We start from the raw sequence: 24,252 nt of genomic DNA, 5'->3' as shown, positions 1-24,252 counted from the left end.
CTAGGTGAGTGATCACACCATCGTGATTACCTGGGTCGTGAAGATCTTTTTTGTACAGTTCTTCTGTGTATTCTTACCACCTCTTCTTACTATCTTCTGCTTCTGTTACATCCATACCATTTCTGTTAGGTCCATACCATTTCATGCCCTATTTATTACGATGTAATTAAGTAAGCCCGATAAAGAAATCATTTTTGCCTCAAGATGTGGAGCATCGTGGAGCTGGCTGAGTGGTCCGTTACCCTGGAGGTATTTCCTGTCTTCTGGGAAAGCCCCAGACCACCCCTCCTTCCCGCAGGTCAGTGACCCCACAGCCAAGCACGGGTTACATTTTGCTGGGGAATCTCCCAGGCGTTTCAGGTGACTGCACACCCCGGCGGCCTGAGTACTGTGCGGACACGCCAGTGGAGGCCAGGAAACTGTCCGTGCGTGCGGGGGCAGCAATGAATGTTACATAATAATCCTGTTCTATCCAGAGACAGCAGTCGCTGTTAGATAATAATAATACTGTTCCCAGACACTTCCGGTAAGAATCCAGGTGTTTCAGTGTTGTTTTGAGAATAAACCCCAAAAGCTATTTCACTGGGCCTGGTCTGGGTGGAGCATCTACACTAGCCCACAGCCTCAGGGTTTAGGGGAAGCCGCTCAGCCCTGTGGGTCAGGGGTCCTGCAGGAAACCTACTGGGACCTGACTAGGTCCCTTCTCCTTTCTGAGGCCCAGTGTTCTCCCAAAGGCTGGACCTGGGCCCCCCCAGCACCAGCATTCTGGAATCCTGATCCATCCTAGTTAATTCTGGGGTCCCCTCCGCCCCCAGTTTCTCTGAGAGGTGGGACTGAGCCCACCCTGGAGTAGAAAGCTGACAAAATAGAAGTTCTCACCTCTTCCCTGTTCCTTCAATGACGTCCTACTGCTAAACCCAGGAATCACCTCTGCAGAAAGGGGGTTCCACCTGAGAAAAAGACAGTGGGATGACAGGTGGAAGCAGGAGGCACTTGGGGGGGTGGGGAGACAGGGGACAAAGAAAAAAGGAAGCCGATCCCAGCCCGCAGTGAGGGATGCTACAAATCCATGCAGGCAGCAACAGAATTGAGGCCACAAATGTAATTTTCAATTTCCGAGTAGTCATGTTTCAGAAAAAAAAAAAAAGAAAACCAGTTGAAATGAATATTTATAATATATTTTATGGAATCCAAAACATGTAAAATACTGACATTTCAACTTGTGGCACTAGCCACGTTTCAAGGGCTCCATAGCTCCATGGGGCTGGCACCACCATCCTGAATGAAGAGAGCTGATTGGCGCCGACCTAGGTATCTCGTCCAGGAGGCAACGGTCCCAGATGCAGAAGATAAGACACTGGCTCAGCGCTCCAGCATCACGTGGACTGGCTGAGCCCAGGGGGGTCCAGCCTGTCTAAGCTCGATCCTCCCTGATGGGGAGCCCTGAGCTGACCCATCCCTCTGAATGGACTCCTCTCTCAACCACAAAAGGGAATGATTTGCAACGTGGCTGTGTGCGGTCTAAAGGAGATCATACCGCCAAGCATCAAAGCTTCCTTCAGAGGGACTGTAAACACACACGCTGGACTTGGAGCCAGATCAATAGAAAAGCAATCCCCAAAAGGACTCCGGGAGCTGGAGCCACGACAGGGGGGCGGGGCAAAGCCAGTAGGGAAGGGGGCAGGTCCTCCTGTGCCGAAACGGACAAACTGGATCCACAACAGACACAAGGGCTAAGTCCTCACGGAAGAAATAACACACGCATGCAAAGCAACGCACAGAACTGATCAGGAGAGAGCAGGGGAGCATGTCCCACGCAACGGGCGCGGAATGACTCAGAACAGAGAAATCCTGGGCACATCAGAAGGCACAGAGTCGGTGAATGAATCCGTCTGGTCAAAGCCATGGTTTTTCCAATAGTCATGTGCACATGTGAGAGCTGGACCATCAAGAAGGCTGAGCGCCGAAGAACTGATGCTTTCGAACTGTGGTGCTGGAGAAGGCTCTTGAGAGTTCCGTGGACTGCAAGGAGATGAAACCAGTCCATCCTAAAGGAGATCAACCCTGAATATTCACGGGAAGGACTGATGCTGAGGCTGAAGCTCCAATCCTTTGGCCACCTGACGCAAAGAGCCCACTCACTGGAAAAGACCCTGATGCTGGGGAAGATTGAGGGCAGGAGGAGAAGGGGACGATAGAGGATGAGATGGTTGGATGGCATCACTGACTCAACGGACATGAGTTTGAGCAAACTCCAGTAGGTGGTGGAGCACAGGGAAGCCTGGCGTGCTGCAGTCCATGGGGTCACAGAGTTGGACACGACTTAGCAACTGACCAGTGAAGTGAATGAGCGAATCATGCAGGAGGCATTCCCGCCCTCGCTACGCTCTGGCCCGGCGCCCTCCTCGGGCCTGTCCTGGTCCTGGACAAACCCACAGAGGGGAGACCCAGACTCCCAGGCAGAAGCACCTTTCCTCCCTGGGGATGGGAACACTGGACGTGGGATTTCTCCAGCGTATGAAGTCACTCCCGCCTTGTGGAGACACTCAGGAGGAAAGATGGGCCTCTTCCCGTGGGAGAGTAATCTGGCTAAGGAGAGTGGTGAGAGTCTCAGCTTTGCCATCCTGAGAGCAGACGGGCCTTGGGCTGCTCATCGCTTTAAAACGTGCCTTCTGAAAGGAGGGGCTTGAATCTCCACCTTCACTCACAACGGCCAAAAGGTGGATGCAGCTGAGTGTCCATGGACCGAGGAACCGATACACAAAGCGTGGTCCATCCGCACAGTGGAAGGTGCTTGCTGTTGCCCGGTCGCTCAGTCCCATCCGACTCTTTGCGGCCCCATGGACTGTAGCCCGCCAGGCTCTTCTGTCCATGGGATTTCCCAGGCAAGAATATTGGAGTGCATTGCTATTCCCTTCTCCTGGGGATCTTTCCCACCCAAGGATCAAACCCGAGTCTCCTGTTCGGCAAGTGGATTTTTCAGCCCTGAGCCACCAGGATTATTGAGCCTTAAAAAGGAAGGAAATTCGGACACAAGCCACCCCATGAATGAACCTTGAGGACACTATGCCCAGTGAAATAAGCCAGACGCAGAAGGACAAGTGATCTGTGTTTTCACTTCTATGAGGACCTACAGTCATCAAACCCACAGAGACAGGCAGCAGGATGGCGGGGTCCAGGGGCTGAGGGAGGAGACAGGCGGTGAGTGTTTATGGGGACACAGCGTCAGTCTGGGACGATGGAAGGCTCTGGAGATGGATGGTGTGATGGTCGTATGACAGTGTGAATGCTCTTAATGCCACTGAGTTGTGGGCTTAACAGGGTTCAGTCAGTGAGTCAGTTCAGTCGCTCAGTCATGTCCACCTCTTTGTAACCCCATGGACTGCAGCATGCCAGGCTTCCCCGTCCTTCACCATCTCCCAGAGCTTGCTCAAACTCATGTCCATTGAGTCAGTGATGTCATCCAACCATCTCATCCTCTAGCACCCCCTTCTCCTCCTGCCCTCAATCTTTCCCAGCATCGGGGTCTTTTCAAATGGGTCAGCTCTTCACATCAGGTGGTCAAAGTATTCGAGTTTCAGCTTCAGCATCAGTCCTTTCAATGACTATTCAGGACTGATTTCCTTTAGGATGGACTGGTTTGATTTCCTTGCAGTCCAGGGGACTCTCAAGAGTCTTCTCCAGCACCACAGGATGGCGGGGGCCCGGGGCTGGAGGAGGAGATGGTGAGTGAGCATCTTAATGTAGTTAAGATGGTAAATTGTATGTTACATACATCTAAGTACAACTTAAAAATGTTAAGTGCAAAACAGTGCTTTCCACATCGATTTCCATCCAATTCCTTACTTCTTACTTACGGCTTCCCTCTCCTCCTTCAAGTCAGTGCTCAAGTGTGGCTTCTCAGGGAGGCTCACCCTACCCACCTCCATCCCAAGCCCCTCACCAGGCTCTCCTTCCCCGCTGGACCACGGAGGTGCCTCTCTGCCAACCCTCTTCTCATCGTTTGTCTCCTCCGGCTACAGCTAACACTGAGCAAGCAGAAAGGAGGCAGTCATAAACGTGAGGGTGGAAACTAATGAAAACCAACGTAGAAAAACAGAGCAAAAAATGAATGAGACCCAGGGTGGTTCTTGGAAAAAGTCAATAAGATTGACAAACTGTTCATTTAGAGTGATCAGGAGGGGGAAACGCTCAAATCACCAAACTCAGAAATGAAGCGGGGGACACTTTACCAGCCTCACGGGAACACAAAAGAAGACAAGGGAACGCTATGGACGACCGAGGGACAATGAGTTAGACGCTGAGAGGAATCAGACAGACTTCAGCAAAATGCAAGCCAACCACCAGGACTCAAGAAGAAACGGAAGACCTGGGCACCAGCAAACCCAGCAGGGAGCAGTTAACAAACTCAAAACTTCACACAGAGAGAAGCTCAGGCCCAGACGGCCTCACTGGTGAATTCTACCAAACATTGAAAGAATTAATTTCTCAAAAACATACAGGCCCTCCTATCACAGCAGCACTGTTCATAACAGCCAAGACACTAGGCAACCTAAGTGCCCGCTGACAGAGGAATAGATGGAAGATGTGGTACATACATACAATAGAATATCGCTCAGCCATAAAAAGAATGAAATAATGCCATGTGCCGCACATGGATGGACTTGGCGGTTATCACACTAAGTGAAGCAGAGAAAGACAAGTATCACATGAGATCACGTACATGTGGAATCTACAATATGGCACAAACGAACCTGTCAATGAAACAAAAACAGACGCGCAGACAGAAACAACAGACTTGAGGTTGTAGCGGCTGGGGAAGGAAGGGAGATGGGACTCAGGGCTTGGGTGAGCAGACGCAGACTAGTAGATATAGAATGGATAACAAGGTCCTCCAGGTGGCTCAGGGGCAAATCACCCACCTGCCGATGCAGTAGACACAGGAGAGTCGAGTTTGATGTCTGGGTCGGGAAGATCCCTTGGAGGAGGACATGGCAGCCTGTTCCATTATTCTGGCCTGGAAAATCCCATGGACAGAGCAGCCCGGCAGGCTACAGTCCATGCAGTTGCAAAGAGACGCGACTGAGCATGATCCATCTACACATATATTGTACAGCACAGGAACTACATACAATATCCTGTGATAAACTATACATATATATGGAAAAAATACCAAAAAAGGATTTATACATATGTATAGCTGAATCACTTGGCGGTACATAAATCAACTATACTTCAATTTAAAAAAAAAAAAAAGAATATCAACTCATTTCAAATTCCTCCAAAAAGTAGACGAGAATACACCCCAATAATTTTATGAGGCCTATATTACCGTGATACCATCCCAAGACAACGACAAACTCTTATGCACATACACACAAAGAAGCTCAGCAAAATTCTAGAAAACCGAATCTGGCAGCTTACCAAAAGGATTATAAACCATGACTAAGTGGGATTTATCCCAAGAATGCAAAATTGGCTTAACATCAAAAAAAATCAATTAATGTAAGACACCACATTAATAGAATAAAGGACAAAATGCAGCTGATCGTCCCAAGAGATACAGAAAAGGCACTTGAGAAAACACAGCGCCACTTCATGACATAAACACTCAGCAAAGAAAAGAGAGCCTCTCCAGCCTGACGGAGGGCATCCGCACGGCGCCCGCCATGGTCAGCACAGTGATGGTGGGCGGCTAGAGGCTCCCCCGAGACCAGGAGCCAGACCCGGGGTGCCTTCTCACCACCCCCACCCAAGGGGTGCGGAGGGTTCCGGCCAGGGCGCCTGGGCAACACGGAGACACAGAGGCACCCAGGCTGGAAAGGCAGAAGTGTGGGACGATCTCTCCTCTCGGGTGAAGTCGGCCTCCCTCCCGGGGGCTGCCCCGGCCCCCAGCTGCCTCCATCCACCCGTCCCGCTGCACGTGGTCCCCCTCTGGGATCAAGACACAGTCTTCTCGCCTAAGGAACTGCCTGGCTCCCAAATGTCACCGCCACACCATCTAGCCTTCCGGGTGGCTCAGAGGTAAAGAATCGGCCTGCCAATGCAGTTCAGTCCCTGGGTCGGGAAGATCCCTGGGAGGAGGAAATGGCAACCCACTGCAGTATTCTTGCCTGGAGAATCCCATGGACAGAGGAGCCTGGCATGAGGCTATCCATAGGGTCGAAAAAGAGTCAGATACAACCGCAGCTGTGGACCGAACCAGCTCTGGCCTGGTTGAGCCCACATCCCACCACCAGCAGGCCCGTCCCATGGGGTGGGGACTACCTGATGACCTTCTGGATCAATGTCACACTTCTCATTGTCTTAGCTTGTTTTGAAAAGCAGCTATTGTTTGTTTTTGTTTTTCATAAAAAGACATTCATTACATTAACATATATGGGTTTAGCTACTGTCATTTTTAAATGCACTGTTAAATATCTTTAAGTTATCTTTTTAAATTTCTAACAGTATGTGTGTGTGCATGTAAGTCGCTTCAGTCATGTCCAACTCTTTGCGACTCTATAGACCGCAGTCCGCCAGGCTCCTCTGTCCATGGGATTCTCCAGGCAAGAATACTGGACTGGGTTGACATACCCTCCTCCAGGAGATCTTCCCAACCCAGGGAATGAACCTGCATCTCTTACATCTCCTGCACTGGCAGGCAGGTTCCCAACCACCAGCCTCACCTGGGAAGCCTTTTAATAGGATACACATCCATAGATACAACGCACATAAACAAAAACCTCTCAGGGGGTCCCTAAAACTCTTCAAAGAGGGGAGTAGAATCCTCAGACCAAACGTTTGAGAAGCCCTGTGCTACCCTGCTGCATTCATCCTGCAAGGAGCAGCAAGGGAAGCTTGGGCATCATCCCTAAGACGACAGGAGGTGCGAAGGCCTGTTGTCATCGTTCAGTCACTGAGTCGTGTCCGACTCTTTGTGACCCCATGGACTGCAGCACGCCAGGCTTCCCTGTCCTTCATTACCTCCCAGAGCTTGCTCAAACTCATGTTCACTGAGTCAGGAAAACCATGCAACCATTTTACCCTCTGTCATCCGCTCTCCTCTTGCCCTCAACCTTCCCAGCATCAGGATCTTTTCCAAAGAGTAAGCTCTTCACATCAGGTGGCCAAAGGACTGCAACTTCAGCTTCAGCATCAGACCTTCCAATGAATATTCAGGACTGATTTCCTTTAGGATGGACTGGTTTGATCTCCTTGCAGTCCAAGGGACTCTCAAGAGTCTTCTACAGCACCACAGTTCTAAAGCATCGACTTTTCAGTGCTCAGCCTTCTTTATGGTCCAACTCTCACATCCACACATGACTACTGGAAGAACCCTGGCATTGACTACACAGACCTTTGTCAGGAAGTGGTGTCTCTGCTTTTTGATAACACTGTCTAGGTTTGTCACAGCTTTTCTTCCAAGGAGCAAGCATCTTTTAATTTCATGGTTGCAATCACTGTCCACATTGACTTTGGAGCCCAAGAAAATGAAATCTGACAGTTTCCATCATTTTCCAGCAATTTCCCCCATCTGCTTGCCATGAAGTGATGGGACTAGATGCCATGATCATAGTTTTTTGAATGTTGAGTTTTAAACCAGCTTTTTCACTCTCCTTTCACCTTCATCAAGAGGCTCTTTAGTTCCTCTTCACTTTCTGCCATTAAAGTGGTTATCATCTGCATATTTGAGGTTATTGATATTTCGCCTAGCAATCTTGATTCCAGCTTGTGATTCATCCATCCCAGCATTTTGCATGATGTACTCTACATATAAGTTAAATAAATAGGGTGACAATATACAGCCTGACGTACTCCTTTCCCAATTTAAAACCAGTCTGCTGTTCCATGTCCAGTTCCAGTCTGCTGTTGCTTCTTGTCCTGCCTACAGATTTCTCAGGAAGCAGGTGATGTGGTCTGATATTCTCATCTCATTAAGAATATTTCACAGTTTGTTGTGATCCACAGTCAAAGGCTTTAACCTAGTCAATGAAGCAGAAGTAGATATTTTTTTGGAATTCCTTTGTTTTTTCTATGATTCAGCATATGTTGGCAATTTGATCTCTGGTTCCTCTGTCTGTTCTAAATCTAGCTTGTATATCTGGATGTTCTCAGTTCACATGCCGTTGAAGCCTCGATTGTAAGATTTTGACCATCACTTTGCTAGTGTGTGAAAAGAGCACAATCGTGCAGTAGTTTGAGCATTCTTTGGCATTGCCTTTCTTTGGGACAGGAATGAAAACTGACCTTTTCCAGTCCTGTGGCCACTGCTGAGTTTTCCAAATTCGCTGGTATAATGAGTGCAGCACTTTTACAGCATCATTTTTTTAAGATTTGAAATAGCTCAGCTGGAATTCCACCACCTCCACTAGCTTTTTGTTCATAGTGATGCTTCCTACAGCCACGTGACTTCACTCTCCCGGATGTCTCGCTCTAGGTGAGTGACTGCACCATTATGGTCATCTGGGTCATTAAGAGCTTTTTTGTATAGCTCTTCTGTGTATTCTTGCCACCTCTTCTTAATATCTTCTGCTTCTGTTAGGTCCATAGCATTTCTGTCCTTTATTGTGCCCATCTTTGCATGAAATGTTCCCTTGGTATCTCCAGTTTTCTTAAAGAAATCTCTAGTCTTCCCCATTCTATTGTTTTCCTTTATTTCTTTGCACTGGTCACTTAAGAAGACTTTCTTATTTCTCCTTGCTATTCTCTGGAACTCTGCATTCACTTAGGTATACCTTTCCCTTTCTCCTTTGCTTTTTCACTGCTCTTCTTTTCTTAGCTATTTGAAGGCCTGCTCAGACAACCACTTTGCCTTCTTGCATTTCTTTTGCTTGGGGATGGTTTTGGTCATCACCTCCTATACGATGTTACAAACCTCTATCCATAGTTCTTCAGGCACTCTGTCTACCAGATCGAGTCCCTTGAATCTATCCATCACCTGCACTGTATAATCATAAGGGATTTGATTTAGGTCATAGCTGAATGGCGTAGTGGTTTTCTTTACTTTTCTCAATTTGAGCCTGAATTTTGCAATAAAGAGCTGATGATCTGAGCCACAGTCAGTTCCAGGTCTTGTTTTTGCTGACTGTATAGAGCTTCTCCATCTTCAGCAACAAAGAATATAATCAATCTGATTCCACACTGACCATCTGGTGATGTCCATGTGTAGAGTCGAGGGAAGGGAGGGTCCCTAATTCTGCACCATGGAGTGGACGGCTGTCTGGCCCAGGTCCTGGCAGCCAGGTTGGCTCCCTCTTCCTTGGTTTACTTCCCCAGAGAATGGGCGTGAGGACATAAGTGCCCACTTCTCGGGACTGCATCAAGGACGGGGTGTGTCCACGCATGGAGCCCTGCGGACTCACACACTCACTGTTACCCTGATTTTTTTTTAATTTATTTATTGAAGGATAATTGCTTACAGAATGTTGTTGCTTTCTGTCAAACCTCAATGTGAATCAGCCACAGGTACACATATATCCCTGATTTTCACAATGTAAAGTCATCAAGATGGGCCACCAAGGAAGAGAGACGGAGGGAAAGACGACTCTGGGAGCCCGTCTGGCCCTGCAGTGACAGCCTGGATCCCCTAACACACCCCTGACCCTGGCCTGAGTGGGTGTCCGCCCCCCTCAACCCAAAGACCCTCATCAGAAACAGGCTGATGAAGAGACAGCAGAATCCAGACACCTCTGCCGTCACTCACCGGCCCAGGACATGCCCAGAAGGACCCCGAAGAATGAGGACACACCCACGCCAGGCAGCCCCCCAACGCGGTTTTGGACCATTTCCCTACAGGAAAGCCAAGAAGCCTTGAAACCCTTGGAAACCCAGAGCGTGCCAATTACCACCCCATGTCTGGAGAATCATTAACCACACACACCAGGCTCACCACAGCCGTCTTCAGGAATTCCACCCCCAGCTTCACCTGGACTCCAGGTTCAACAACAAAACCATTTAACCACAGCTGAAGGTTACCCCCCTTCCCCAGGCGCCAGCTTTGTGAGCACCCCGGCGGTCGTCCGGGTGGATGTAAATCCACGTGCCACCTGCCACGACCCAGCATCCTGGAGGCGGGTGGCAGGGAGCGGCCAGACTGTCCTCTGGTCTGAACCCTCAGGGTGAGGCCAAGAAAGAGCGGGCCAGTGGCCTGCCTGGGAGCTGAACACCCAGGTGGGAGGGGAAGTCTGGACCCACTGATGCCATCCAGCCATGTGACAAGGGCTACTCTGAACCGGTGCCCTCCCAACCCTGGGCAACAGAGAAGCAAGACCTGGTCTTTTCCTGGCGACCTGCCTGCCTGGTGACGGGTCCCCCACGCAGCACAGGCCAACGCAATAGTTTGCCAGACCCCCGTCCAGGGTGATGGGGGCAGGGATCAGGAAAATCCCGAGAAACGAGCCACTGTGCCCAGGGCTTTGAGGGGCGCGGTCCAGCGGGCAGAAGCACCCCTCCACCACTCACCCAGCCTGCCTCCTCCAAAGGGCAGGGGGCCCAGAATTCCCAGGAAGGTTCCAGGGCTTGCTTCCCTCCTCCAAGCTGGGCCCCAGCAGGTGTGACCCTCTCCCTGGCCCCCTCCTGAGACCCAGTCTGGAGGGCCACGGTCCTGCAGCTCCGACCTGCCCTTCGCCAGGCTCTAGCCACACCACGGGCCCCTGAGAGCCCCGGGAAGAGTCCCGGGGGGAGCTGCTCCCCACCTGGCCGGGACGATGGGCCCTGACCTGGGCGGAGCCCTGAGTGAGCACAGTTTGGGGCAGGACTCCCTGTCCACAGGGCCTGGCCCGCGCGGAGCAGCAGGTGGTATCCCGTGCCGCTTCGGTCACCCAGGTGTCACCCCATCCCCGGGGGAACCACCCGCCAGAACCGGGAGGGCTGGGCTGAGTCTTACCCACGCTCCTCTCCTCCCCTGCGGGGGCTCCAAAGTGGAACACTTTCCAAGGGGCCCAGTCTAAAGAGAATCAATCTTCCCCGAAATCACTCTGTCACAGCAAGGCCTGGGACACCCCCCTTTCCCCAGCAGCCCCTCCCATCTTTTACCTGCCAAGGGCCTTCCAGCCCTCACTGAATCTTGCGGGGGGCAGACTCCCAAACCCCAAACAAAGGCTTTAATTCAAGCACCTGAAACACCCACCTCCTGATCGCTAAGAGAGGCATTTCCAGGAACATTTTCCATTTCTAAAAATCTGCAATGTACTTACATTGCTTGATCGCAGGGCTTTCTCAATCCAAAAGGGATTTTTTTTTTCTTTTAATACTTAGTAGCTTGAGGTCACAGGATTTTAAAGTCAATGTATGGATATTTTCCTTGCAGAGAACTACGCTTGATCAGTTAATAAGAGACCGACAAGCATAAAGACCCATAAGCTGGAGAGGACTCGTGGGAGTCCCTTGGACAACAGGGAGATCAAACCAGTCAGTCCTAAAGGAAATCAACCTTGAATATTCATTGGAAGGACTGATGCTGAAGCTGAAGCTCCAATACTTTGGCCACCTGATGCAAAGAGCCGACTCACTGGAAAAGATCCTGATAGTGGGAAAGACTGAAGGCAAGGAGAAGAGGGTTGCATAGGATGAGATAGTCAGCATCATTTACTCAATTGACATGAATCTGAACAAACTCTGGGAAATAGCAAAGGACAGGGAAGCCTGGCATGCTGCAGTCCCTGGGGTTGCAGAGAGTTGGATACAAGTTAGTGACTGAACAACAAAAATAAGTCTATGACATCAGGGTAAAATGCCTCGGGGAAGGAAGCAGGGGGTATAAATTCAGGAAAGGAGATGAGCAAAGAACATCCCCTATAGGCCCTCAGTTACCGGTCAAGAAAAGGTGGGTATCAAGTCACACTTTAGGCTGCAGAGATATGGTTAAAGTTAGGGAACAGTTCCTTTCCAAATGTCAGTGTTTACTCCCCAGACCAAGCTCGACACCCTTAGCAAAGGAAGGAAGGACGGAAGGGGGAGAGAGAGGTGGGAGGGAGAGGAAGGAAGGGACGGAGGAACTCGGCAGCTTTGACCTCTGGTGCCTGTGGCTTCCATTCAGTCCTGAGAGTCAAAGGAAGCATTCTGGAAACCTCCCCAGCACTGTTTCCAAGCCCTGTCCCGCCCCTCGCTGCACTGGCTTCTGCCACTACCCCCCCAGGAGGTGACAGGAGCCTCAGCTGGCCCATCCCAGGGCACATCCATCAGCTCTGACCCAGTGCACTGGCCCCGAGCCGGCCCAGGTGGGGAAGCGGGCTCCCTTCCCCTTCCACCAAGACTGGAAGCCCCTTCATTGGTGGCCAGGCCTGTGCTGGATGCATCCTTGCCGCCCAGAGACCCACTTCAGAATGACCACGGGAGCCAGTGACAGCAACATTTTGAGCCCCTTCAAAGCATTTCTTGTATCTGCTTTCAAAGAAAAAATAAAAAGGTCTATCACATCAGGAAGTGTGATCAGAAACTCTGGTTTTCACTTGCTGGCTACAGTTTTTCTCACACCATAGTAACAAGAAAAATAAACTTCTAATGGGATGAGCTTTCCCTCTGGGTGACGCGTGCAGTGTGGGGGCTTAGGGCTGGGCTCTTCTAGGCTGCCTGGTGCAACCCCAGCTCCCATATTCCCTTGCCGGGTGGTCTGGGGCAAGTGGCTTCACTCCTCTGGGCTTCAGGCTCCTGATCTGTAAAATGGGAATAACCAATTGCACCAATCTCTTTATGGAGGGTTTTGTGTTTTGTTTTTTTTTTGATGCGGACCATTTCTAAAAAACTTTATTGAATTGGTTACAATGCTGAAGCTGAAATTCTAATACTTAGGCCACCGGATGGGAAGAGCCAGCTCATTGGAAAAGACCCTGAGGCTGGGCAAGATTGAGGGCAGGAAGAGAAGGGGACAACAGAGGATGAGAAGGTTGGATGGCTTCACCGACTTAATGGACGTGAGTTTGTGCAAACTCTGGGAGGCAGTGCGGGACAGGGAGGCCTGGCGTGCTGCAGTCCACGGGGTGGGACACGACTTAATGACTGACGACACAACAATATTGTTTCTGCTTTATGTTCCAGATATTGGGCCCCGAGGCATGCGGCATCTTAGCTCCCCAACCAGGGACTGAACCTGCATCCCTTCAGCGCAGAGTGGAGTCTTATCCACTGGGCCACCAGGGAAGTCTTTCTCTTCCTGGAGTTTCAGGGAACTTGGATGAGGTCACCTACAGCCAGGTGGGCAGAAGGGAAGAAACGGCCAGAATAAGAACCAGAACATTCCTGCCAGGTGCCAGGGCATCCCAGCGACATGATCTGACACCCCGGGCCTCGTCCAGGTGTTCTTGGATCCCCCTCGCCCTCCTTTCCCAGACTGGGCTGGGGACACTTTCTGCGCCCTACAGCACCCGACAGTCACCTCCATCACAGCTCCTGTGCCGCCAGCACTAACTGTCGGACCCCTCACATCTCCCTTCCAGCCTGGAACCTCTGGGGAGGCCCCCTGCGCCCAGCTCCAGGCCCCCAGATGACTATTTGATGGGCTCATGTCTGCAAGACACAGAGAAAAGGCAGTATAACCTAGACCACCTCTGAATGAATGCCCAGCCCCTTATCCGGGTGGGCGGGTCAAGGTCAAGTCACAAGGGTCCCCTGGCCTGGCTCTGAGCCCTTCACCCAGACAGTCCCAGGTGAGGGCCAGGGGGCTTCCAAGACGAAATCGATCGGACCTTTGTTTGGGGTGTTTTCCTCCTCAATCTAGTCCTTCCCACAAAGCAGAGGATTCAATAAACTGGCCCCAGGGGTGACTTGGAAGATCCTAAATGTTCCCTTCCTGGGGCTCAGGACGGTGTGAGGTGCAGGGAGGCTGTGCTGGTCCTTTTCTCCAGGCTTTTCCAGCCACACACTCCGTCCACCCCCGACGCCAGGAGCAGCGACTGACTCCAGGTCTGAAAGCATGTCGCCAAGCTGGCCTTGGGTTTACCAGGAGCTGGAAACCTGGGGATCGGAGCTCAGCAACCAGGGGCTGGGGTCCACACCGAAGGCGCCCCACAATTCCCTCAGCACCTCCCAAGCTGAGCCCCACTTTGGAAAAGCCTCCTGCACTCACCGGAGGGGACAAGGATGCCAGGACTCTACCATCTGGAAATAGAGGGCGTAAGATAAAGAATCATTTTTCCATAAAAGTCAGTGTGACTACTGTTTTCCTGCACACTGGTTAACTCCCCGCACCTTTTTCTTATTTCAAGCTTTTTCTTCCCTCCTTTTCCCCATCACTGATGAAATACAAAATGCAGCGCTATCTTGGAGCGCCTTCCTCCTCCTCCTGGTGGCACGCCTCATACCTGACCCCACAGTCCAGGGCTTCTCCTACACAGGGGTCCCCCAGAGGCTTGGACCAAATCACCTGCCCGCAGTGACCCCTAGATGCCAGTAAGCAGGGTGTGCCCACAGCCCCAAGCACTTCAGAAAAACGAAAGAAGGAAAACCTCTGGGAATCACACGTGCATATGAATAGGGCTTTCTAAAGCAATTGTGCTGGGAGCCAGGAGGCAGAAAGATTCCCTTCCCTCCCCCATCCCCCAAAGGGATCTAATTTGTTCGGAGCAGCCAAGTGCTGTCAACAGCGCCCACAGGCAAGCACCTTTATAGGTAAAATCACTTCATTCGTCAAGGACTCCTTTTGATTCCAGAAGAATTACAGCCTCTTCCAAGGGAGCCCAAAGAAGCACCAGCTTTCCAGTCAATTCTTTCTTCTTGGAAAAGCAGAAATTCCCCTGCACAATAATGGAACCGGCTTCCAGGAGAAGCCTGCGCCCCAGGAGTTTTACATCCAGCCACTTGCAAAGTGGCCTAATTCCTATTAAGACAGGGTCGTCCTCTGGCCTCCTCAAGGATTCTGTGACTTCCTGGGCAAAGGTCCATGCTACCACTTCTAAATCCCTCTTAGGGCAAGGCAGTGGCAGAGGATGAGGTGGTTAGATAACATCACTGACTCAACCGGACAAGAATTTGAGCAAACTCCAGAAGATAGTAGAGTTCCCTGTAGCTCAAATGGTAAAGATCTGCCTGCAATGCAGGAGACCAGGGTTCTAATCCTGGGTTGGGAAGTTCCCCTGGAGAAGGGAAGGGCAATCCACTCCAGTATTCTTGCCTGGAGAATTCCATGAACAGAAACAGTCTGTGGGATCGCAAAGAGTCTTGCCTGGAGAATCCCGATGGCCAGAGGACCCTGGCGGGCTATAGTCCATGGGGTCACAAAGAGTCGGACACAAATAAGCGACTCTCACACACACACACCCCCCAGAAGACAGTGGCACACACACACACACACACACACACACACACACACACACCCAGAAGACAGTGGCACACACACACACCCAGAAGACAGTGGCGCGCGCACACACACACACACACACACACACACTCCCAGAAGACAGTGGAGGACAGCGAAGCCTGGTGTGCTGCAGGCCATGGGGACACAGAGTCAGACATGATTTAGTGACTGAACAGCCACGTTGACCTTCCCCATTTAATCACTGCCAAGCCCTCAGTGGGTACAAAGTTCCAGGCACACAGATGTGCAACCTTTTCATCAAATAGCATCCTTGTTATTGCAGACAAGTGGTTTGAAAACTCAGGTCTCCAAAAGCAGCCACCTCCGGGGGCTCTTCAGGACATCCTGAAGCCCCCAAGCGCGGATCAGGTGGTCAGGAAGGATTACTGAGCGCGGCCACGACACTGGGATGGAGGCGGGACCCAGCACCCACGGGCTCGCCCTGAGGCCGAGTCGGCCGAGCAGAGGGCAAGTCCCAGGCACAGACCGAGCCGCAGCCATCCCTCCGCGGACGACTTCCGAAATTACCTCCCTGCTTCTTGGTGCTTAATTTAATTAGCGGGTTGACCTCATTAAGCTTGGAACTTGAGTTTCAAACAAAAAGAGGTCACGAAACTATTCAATTTACTACCTCGAACTTCCACATGGGAACCACTTTATTTTCGGAAGGTCTCTGAGGATCCCTGGGACCGTGCCCATAGCTGCCGCCCACCGGGGCCCCCAGGTACCCCGGGCTGAGCTCCCATGTGGGGGCCCAAGCGACTTCTCAGATCTAGCCGCCCAGGGTCGCTTTAAAAGCTCCGCCTGAAAGCCCACCGTCACCAGAAGCGGCCTCGCCCCCTTCGGACGCCCCCAGCCCCACGGAAACACTGACCTCTCCAACGCGCCCACCCTCCCATCCCGTGCCGTGTGGGCGCACCTAGGCGCGGGAGGAGGCGCGCCGCGGTCCAGCAGCCTCCGAACTCCGGCGGCGAGGTCCACCCCGTCCCCAGCACCTTCCGAACACTGGGGCCAGGTCCACCTCGGCCCCCCACCCTCCGATCAGAGGCGGCAAGACCCTCCACCAGGATCATACCTGCTCGCAAAATCCAGCGGCCCCAACTCGGGCGGCGAGTGCGCGGTCGCGGTCTCCAGGCGCCCCCCGCGCCCCGGACACCTTGCGGAGGCGCCAGGGCCACGGCGCTGCGCGGGCGGAGCTGCCCGGCAGCCGGGGAGGGATGCCCGGGCGAAAGTTGCCAGGGAAACTTGAGCAACTCGAGCGCGCCGGTGCCAGCCTCCTGCATAATTCACGGGCGGCGGCGGCGGAGCAAGGGGGGCCACTCACCTGCCTCAGTCGGGCCCCCCAACCCGGCTGGGGCGCGCGGCGGGCAGAGGCCAGGCATCTGGCGGGGGCTCTGCTCGACCCCAGGGGTCCCGGGGTCCATCCACGACTCCGGGGCCTGCGCCAGGTGCACCGGCCCCGGCCTCGCCGAGCCCGCTGCTCCAGCCGCGCGCACCTGGATGGGGGCTCTAGGAGCCGGTGCGGGGCCGGGGTAGCCGACGCAGGGTCTCCGGGGACCTTGCGACCGCGGCACGGGTCCCCGCCCCCCGCGCGCCCTCTGGCGGCCCCGTGCCAGTTCCACCGCCGGGCATGCGGGCCCAGGTACCCGCGCCAGTGGGCGGCGACCTAAGGCAAGGAGACCCCGGGCAAGAGGCGGAGGTAGGTACATCTGCGGTGCCCCAAGGGGAGGCGCTAGAGGTGAGGGGGGTTCATGGGCGCGGGGGACGAAGAGGGTGCTCCTGCGCTCTGCCCCCACGCCGCTTCCAAAGCAGTTTAAATCGACCCCTAGTCCCGAACGAAACGGTGGGGGCGGCTGGGTGGGGATGTCTCTATAGAGAAGTGAGTCCCACCAGGACTCGAAGGACCCTTTCCCAACCCCCCACCCTCAGCCTCTGTGAGTCCAGGACCGCGCTTACCCAGTGGCTGGTGCTCCTGGAAGCCAGAAGCACCCAAAGGGCAGCTATCCCCACGGCCGGGCTCCCAAGGGACCAGCCACTGTCCTTCGCGGCCGCACACGGTGCCCCCGCCACCCCCACCCTGCAACCGCAACGCCCCGCGACGCCCCCACCCCACCCCCCGCCGCCTCCGCCTCACCTGGCTCGGGGCGCGGCTCCGGGAGTCCGAGCGGGTCGGAGCCCCCAGGGAAGGGCGGGCGTCTGCGCTCTCCGGGCTCGGCCGCGGGCTCCAGAGCTACGCCGAGCCTCGGCTGGCCGGAGCGCGGGAGCCGCCGCCGCCGCCGCCGCTCAGGTGTCCGGGTAGGGGGGCGGGGGGACGCCGCGGCCCCGCCCCGCACGGAAGCCGGGCTGGGGGCTCCGGGCCGGGGCTGCGGGACAGCCCCTCCCCCGGCCGGCCGCGAGCGGTCGGGGCCAGCGAGGGTGGGGGAGGGGTCCCCTTGGCGCCAAAGGACGCGCGCGGCCCGGGACTCACGTGCGCCCCTCGCCCGGGGTCTCCTCCCGCCCCGCCGAGGTCAGTCGACCCCTCCCCACCTGGCCCTGTCCAGCTGCAGCCCGCGGTGGCGACTCGGCCGCGGCGTGCGGGGTCTGTTGTAGCAACCGGGGGCCGGCGGGCGCCCGGGGCCGCCTCCGCCCGCCGCCCCGCCCCGCCCCGGGCTGCGTGGCTCGCCGCCCCCCCAACCGGTGAAAGCCAGCGGACCTGAACGTCCCTGGATTTTGTAAAGCCCGGCTCCTTCTGCGCGGCCGGCTCCGGCCCGGGAGCGTTTTCTGTTTACAGGGCTCGGAAATGCAGAGCCGCCCGCACCTCCGAGGGTTTGTGGGGCAGATGCAAACTTTGTGCCTGGGCAGCGCGCCGCCGCCCGCCTGGATGGGCGCCTCCGTTCCGGGCGGGCCGACCCGCGCCTCGGCCCGCGGCCCTCCCAGCCTTCCCGGGTGGGGGAATTAAAGCCAGCGGCTCAGAGGAGGCACCCTCCGGGGAATTCTGTTATTATGCAGAACCCCGGCAGCGCTAGGTTTGCCAAAACCCGAAGGCGGGTGTCCTAAGCCCCTGCCCTACCCCCGCCCCCCTCTCCGAGCTGGGAAGGTGGCTTTACTCCTCCCAACCTGGGGGGTCAGAGCCATCGGCTTATAACTTTTCTCAAGACCCTGATAATTCACTGGTCACTCCACCTGTCTCTGAGGACGCCAGGGAGGTTTCTGGGTCCTGAGATTGCCAGAATTCTGCCAAGAGAAAGCATTTCCGGCCGCCAAAGCGTGCACGTCTGGGGCGAGGGCGGTGGGTGGTTGGCAAACACCAGAGTCTGGGCTGTGATGTTCAGCAAGCCTTCCCCTGTACAAAGCCTCAATGCACGTCTCCCCGTGAAGAATATGTACATATATATATATATATTTAAGTCAATTTTATAGGACATGCCTGAGAGATCTGCATGGGCCAGTGACTTCAACATACCTAAGGCAAAGTTAAATATTTGCTCTAGATATCTTTTTTTTTTCCTGCTTGCGTAATTGTCCCACATTTCAAAAAAGTCTTTAAAAGCACTTAGATTTAAAAAAAAAAAAAAGTTGTGTTTAGGGCCTGATAGTTCAGGACACATGGGGGTAAAATACTGGAAGTCCTTTAGGGCAGCTGCCGGATGCAAACTCCTTTCTCTCCTCTGCTCCCTTAAGCATGAGATCTAATAAAATATTTACTGAATGAATAAAGGAGGCAATCAATCCAATAGTAATGATCCTTCAAACAGGAAGAATGAAGGCCTGGCAGGATCCTGGCGGTGGAGTGTTTTCCACCTGGAAGCAGGGGATGGGCATGGGGTGGGGGGCGGCGGTTGGCAGAACCTTCTGTTCTCTGCGTTCCTCAGTGGTGGGTCTTCTGGGAAGTGGTTTACAGGGGGTGAGGGGGTGGGGGGAGGGCTTTCTTCCACCCGTCCCCCCCCCCCCACCCCCCCCAACCCCCCCCCACCCCCCCCACCCGATCCCAAATAAAACATGTTTCTGGTGTTTGCCACTACTGTGTTTAAAATAGATAACAAGGACCTGCTGTGTAGCACAGGGAACTCTGATAAGTATTCTGTAATAATTATGTGGAGAAAGAATTTGAAAAAGAATAGATCCATGTATGTGTAGAACTGTATCACTTTCACGTACACGTGAAACTAACCCAACTTAATCAACTCGGTGTGTTAGCCGCTCAGTCATGTCTGACTCTGCAGGCCCCACGGACTGTAGCCCACCAAGCTCCCCTGCCAACGGGATTTCCCAGGCAAAAATACTGGAGTGGGTTGCCATTTCCTACTCAAAGGCATCTTCCAGACCTAGGGATCAAACCTGTGTCTCTTGAGTCTCCTGCGCTGGTAGGCGAGTTCTTTACCATTAGCACCACCTGGGAAACCCTTCAACAAAAAATAAAATAAATATTTTAAACGGCATTTTTGCCCTACAACTATAACTCAAGTTCCTACAATATCACTCCCCCCAATCAGATTCCTGGCCCCTAAAAGCTCCTGTCCAGATTTCTAGAACCACCCTGCAGATGGCAGAAGAAGTGGCTGTTATCACAGAGGGGGTCAACGCCAGAACCCGTCTGTGTTGAAGAAACACTTCCCTGGGGGCCCAGGCCTCCACCCGCCTGTCCACCCCACTGGGCACCTGTCGGCCACCCCCTCCAGCCCCTCTGATCTGTTTGTTGCTTGACAAGAGGGCTCTGTGCGAGCCACATCTTTTGGCATTTTAAGGACAGTAGCCTGCTTTCGTCCCAGTTTCTCTGTGTCCATTTCAGTATCCAGTTCAGCCCTGCGTGGATGAGACAACGTCCTTCCAGGCTTCTCTTGTGAGAAGACTGGGGACCCAAAAACCATGCAGTGGTGCCTTTCCTCACTCCTCAGTGCCCCGGGAACACGTCGGGGGCACCCTCAGCCCTGGAGAGCCGGGGCCTGCCAGTGGTTTGCCCCCTAGACATCCCGGATCAAAGCAGTCTTCTTTCTGGTGGACCCAGCATGGTCACGTCTCAGAGCGCCTTAGCTCCATCTCAGGGTAGGAAAAGGGAAGTCATTCTGTCTCTTTTTGGTGTCAGGACTGTCTGTTTTTGTTTCTGGAAGCTGTCTTTTCCTGGACCCCACCCCCACCCCCAACACGTCTGATGATGTGTGAATGGAAGATGCGACATTTTCCACCTCTGAGCGCTTCTTTTTTCCCTGTAAAACGTGAAGCATCTGACTCTCAGTCACCATATTTCTGGGTTGTACCCCTGAGCACGAGGCAGGCCAGGATTTCCCAGAAAGAGTAACTGCTTTACAGAGAACTAGAAACTGGGACATCGTACCGTGAAGAGATGCGAAATCACCCAGCTCCTCTGTCCGGGGAAAAACATTATAAATATTTTGTGGCTTTGATTAACCCAGATGCTCATTGCATTCAGCAGCAGGCCTGGTCTGTCCCTCGCTTGGAGAAGTTCCTGGCTTTGGGATGTTGCAGGCCAGCATCCTTCTTCAGAGAAGAGGTCTTAGGCTGCCCAGGTGAGAAGGAACTAGCTGAACCCTCCAGCTTAAACTAGGGGCCAAGAAGTTATGGGACTCACGGAGAAGACGCAGGCAGAGCCAGGTAAAGGCAGGTGCTCCAGCCAGCGCGATCTCCCCATTCCCCCATCCCTGCCAGACTCCCACACTTCTGCAGTTTTCTTCCCTGTGTTTTCCACTATAACAAGAGATCTACTTTCCTCATGTTCCCCCCACATCAAATATTGGACCACTCATTCCTTTCTTTGTAATTTCATGACAATTTCTAGCTGGGTCCCACAACACGATACTATAAGTATATACCCAGATCTTGCACATCCCTTAACTCCCCTGCCAACATGCCTCCCATGCAACCCTCTGTATCTCAACTAGGAGTTTTATTACTCTCCTTTAATTTTCCACGAAGTTGTTTTCCATGGACTTGTTTTGAAAAGGCTCCTGGGACTGATGTCTGAACAGAGAGTCGGGGCTGCTCACGTGCCAGGCACCCAGGGGGAGTTGGCTCCCCTTGGAACCTGCGATGGTGAGAGAGGCTGGTCAGAAGCTTTTCCTGCTGGACTGGAGGATGGGGGAGCCACGGGCAAGGGGACAAAGGCTTTCCTCCAGGCCTGCGTCTTCCTGCTTTCTGCTGTAGCTACATTTGCCTGGCCTCCTAAAGCTTGCAGGAGTTACATGGCCCTGGGGGTGAGGGGGCGGTGCTCAGCCTTCCCGGAAGCATCCTGGGAGATTGGAGGTGGAGAGTCTCTGCCTTCCCCGGAGAGTGACCAGTCCTGCCGGGGACGCTGAGGCCTCTAAGAGGTGCCATTGGGGCCTCCCATGCTTACAGCAGAGACCTCAACAAAACCCCTTTATTTGGGGGTTTCTTCTTCTGTGTCTCCCTATCTTGACGCCCTCACTACTGATTCCAGGTACCCACTCTCAAATACAGCATCTCTCATCTAAGTCCTTCTCCCAGAAAAAGCTTTCAGGGGAAACCCCAAACAAAGTGAACTCTGTCTGTGATCCTGTGAGGTGTCCCTGAAGGTGAAGCCCAAAGGGACAGTTGAGATCTGCCCAGAGGCAGCAGGAGGCCAGGGAAGGTCCCCTGAAGGAGAAGGGGACTGGCCCCACGCACAACAGCTGGAGCTGCCGGAGGCTGTTACTGGGAAATGAAGCCTGTCGGAAGGTCCCCCTGTAACCGGCTCAGAGGCTCTTGGGGTTTGCTCGGCAAGCAGGCAACTTAGGCAAAACCTTTTAAATTATCTACAGACGGAATGCAGCAGGGTTCTGGAGAAACAACACACTATGATTAAGTGAGGTTTATTCCCATGTGGCTGGAAGGTTTCACTCTAAGGAAATCTATTAGGAGATATGTTTGATCAAACAAAACTTCTTAGTAAACAAAAATGAATTGTTTGAGACTGTTTTGATATTGTCCTGTTTTAAATATCAAGCTAAAACCAGGGTGATGTTCAGTGTTAAACACTGAATCACTTTCATTTGATTCAGGAATAAGATATGAGAGCTTGCTAACATAACCAGCACTTAGTATTTCTCTAGGAGTGTTTGCCAATGCAATGGGATAAGGGAATGAAATAACAAATATACCTATTTGAAAAGGGAGGGAAACTTACCATTTGGGGAGGTGCCATGATTTTCTAGATGAAAAATCTAAGGAAATAAACTGAAAGCTCATGAAAGAGTTTAGTAAGGGGACGATAGGAAACTTGTAACTTTTCTGTTTATGAACAATAAGCAGTTGGAAATAGAAACCAATGACATTCTTGGAATCAACAGAACTAAAGGGAAAAATAAGTACCAAGACAAATATAATGAGAACTTTGTGAGACTCAGAGGGCGGAAAACTAAACATTGTCTGAAGAGAATGAAAAAAACTAGAATCAATAAAGGCAGGTATCGGGTTGTGGTTAAGAACAGGGACTGTTACTAACAGTTACTAACTGGGTGGACTTGGCCTTGTCTCCTGGCTTCCCAGGCGGCACTAGTGGTAAGGAATCTGCCTGCCGTTGCAGGAGATGCAAGAGACACCAATTCAATCCCTGGGTTGGGAAGATCCTCTGGAAAAGGAAGTGACAACCCACTCCAGTGTTCTTGCCTGGAGAACTCCACGGACAGAGGAGCCTGGTGGGCTACCGTCCAGGGATCACAGAGTCGGACACGAGCACAGACATACACAGCCATGTCTCCCATCCGGTCTACAAGCTATAAAAACATAGGTTCTTTACAGACTAAATGTCTGTTTAGAAAGGAATAAAAATGTTTAAAAACACTAATTGAAAAATGGATAAATGACAGAAAGGGACAACTTATTTTAAAAGATTTTTTTAAACGGTCTTTTCAACAAATGGTGCTGAAATAATTGAACATCCATATGGGGGGAAAAGTGAACCTCACACCTTATAAAAATGATCTCAGAGTTGATCAGAACTCAGTATAAAAGATAAAACTAAACAGCTTTTAGAGGAAAAGCTAGGAGAAAGTCTCTTCTGTCTTGGGTTAGCCAAAGGGTTTTTACTTATGACAACAAAAGCATTATCCATAAAAGAAAAGAAAATGGATACACTGGACTTCATCAAAGTTTTTCAATTTTGCTCTTTGAAAAACATGCTATAAAGAGAATGAAAAGCAAGACATAGACTGGGAGAAAAGTCCTTCAAGTCACAGATGTGCCAAAGGATTTGGATCTGGAATACTTGAAATAAGAGCTTGAAAATCTCAGGAATAATCAAACAGGCTGCCTAAGGACAACATGGGCAAAAGATGAGGACAACGTGTTCACCAAAGAGGATATTCAGAGGGCAAGTGAGCCCATGAAAAGATGCTCAATCTCATTAATCATTAAAGGAAGACAGATTTAAACTACACACCTATTCAGTTCAGTTCAGTTCAGTCGCTCAGTCGTGTCCGATTCTTTGCGACCCCATGAACCGCGGCACAACAGGCCTCCCTGTCCATCACCGACTCCCAGAGTTTACCCAAACTCATGTCCATTGAGTCAGTGATGCCATCCAGCCGTCTCATCCTCTGTTGTCCCCTTCTCCTCCTGCCCTCAATCTTTCCCAGCATCAGGGTCTTTTCAAATGAGTCAGCTCTTCGCATCAGGAGGCCAAAATATTGGAGTTTCAGCTTCAACATCAGTCCTTCCAATGAACACCCAGCACTGATTTCCTTTAGGATGGACTGATTGGATCTCCTTGCAGTCCAAGGGCTGCAAGAAAATAGTGCTGAAGACATGGAATGGCTGGAACTTTCACACATTGCTGATGGCTATGTAAAAGCAGACAAGCTCTTCAGACAATAGTTGGGCAACTCCTCCTGAAATTAAACATATACTTAATATATTTGACCCAGGTCCATATAGTTGATGCTGTGGTTTTTCCAGTGGTTGTGTGTGGATGTGAGAGTTGGGCTATACAGAAGGCTGAGTGTCAAAGAACTGATGCTTTAGAATTGTGGTGTTGGAGAAGACTTGAA

General features: G+C 52.3%; 1 protein-coding gene across 1 annotated transcript in view; it reads right to left on the bottom strand.

Annotated features, from left to right (window-relative positions):
- SHANK2 (SH3 and multiple ankyrin repeat domains 2) overlaps positions 1-17,875 on the bottom strand; it is a 552,597-nt gene extending 534,722 nt beyond the window's left edge. Inside the window, exon 1 of the mRNA XM_061161522.1 lies at positions 17,801-17,875. The gene's annotated coding sequence lies outside the window, so the exon portion shown is untranslated. The remainder of the gene's footprint in view (positions 1-17,800) is intronic.
- Positions 17,876-24,252: the final 6,377 nt, after the last annotated feature.

This window comes from Dama dama, chromosome 2 (genome assembly GCF_033118175.1).
Source record: "Dama dama isolate Ldn47 chromosome 2, ASM3311817v1, whole genome shotgun sequence".
NCBI classification, from domain to species: domain Eukaryota; kingdom Metazoa; phylum Chordata; class Mammalia; order Artiodactyla; family Cervidae; genus Dama; species Dama dama.
Note: the sequence above shows the minus strand (reverse complement) of the source record. Positions and strands in the feature narration are given on the sequence as shown.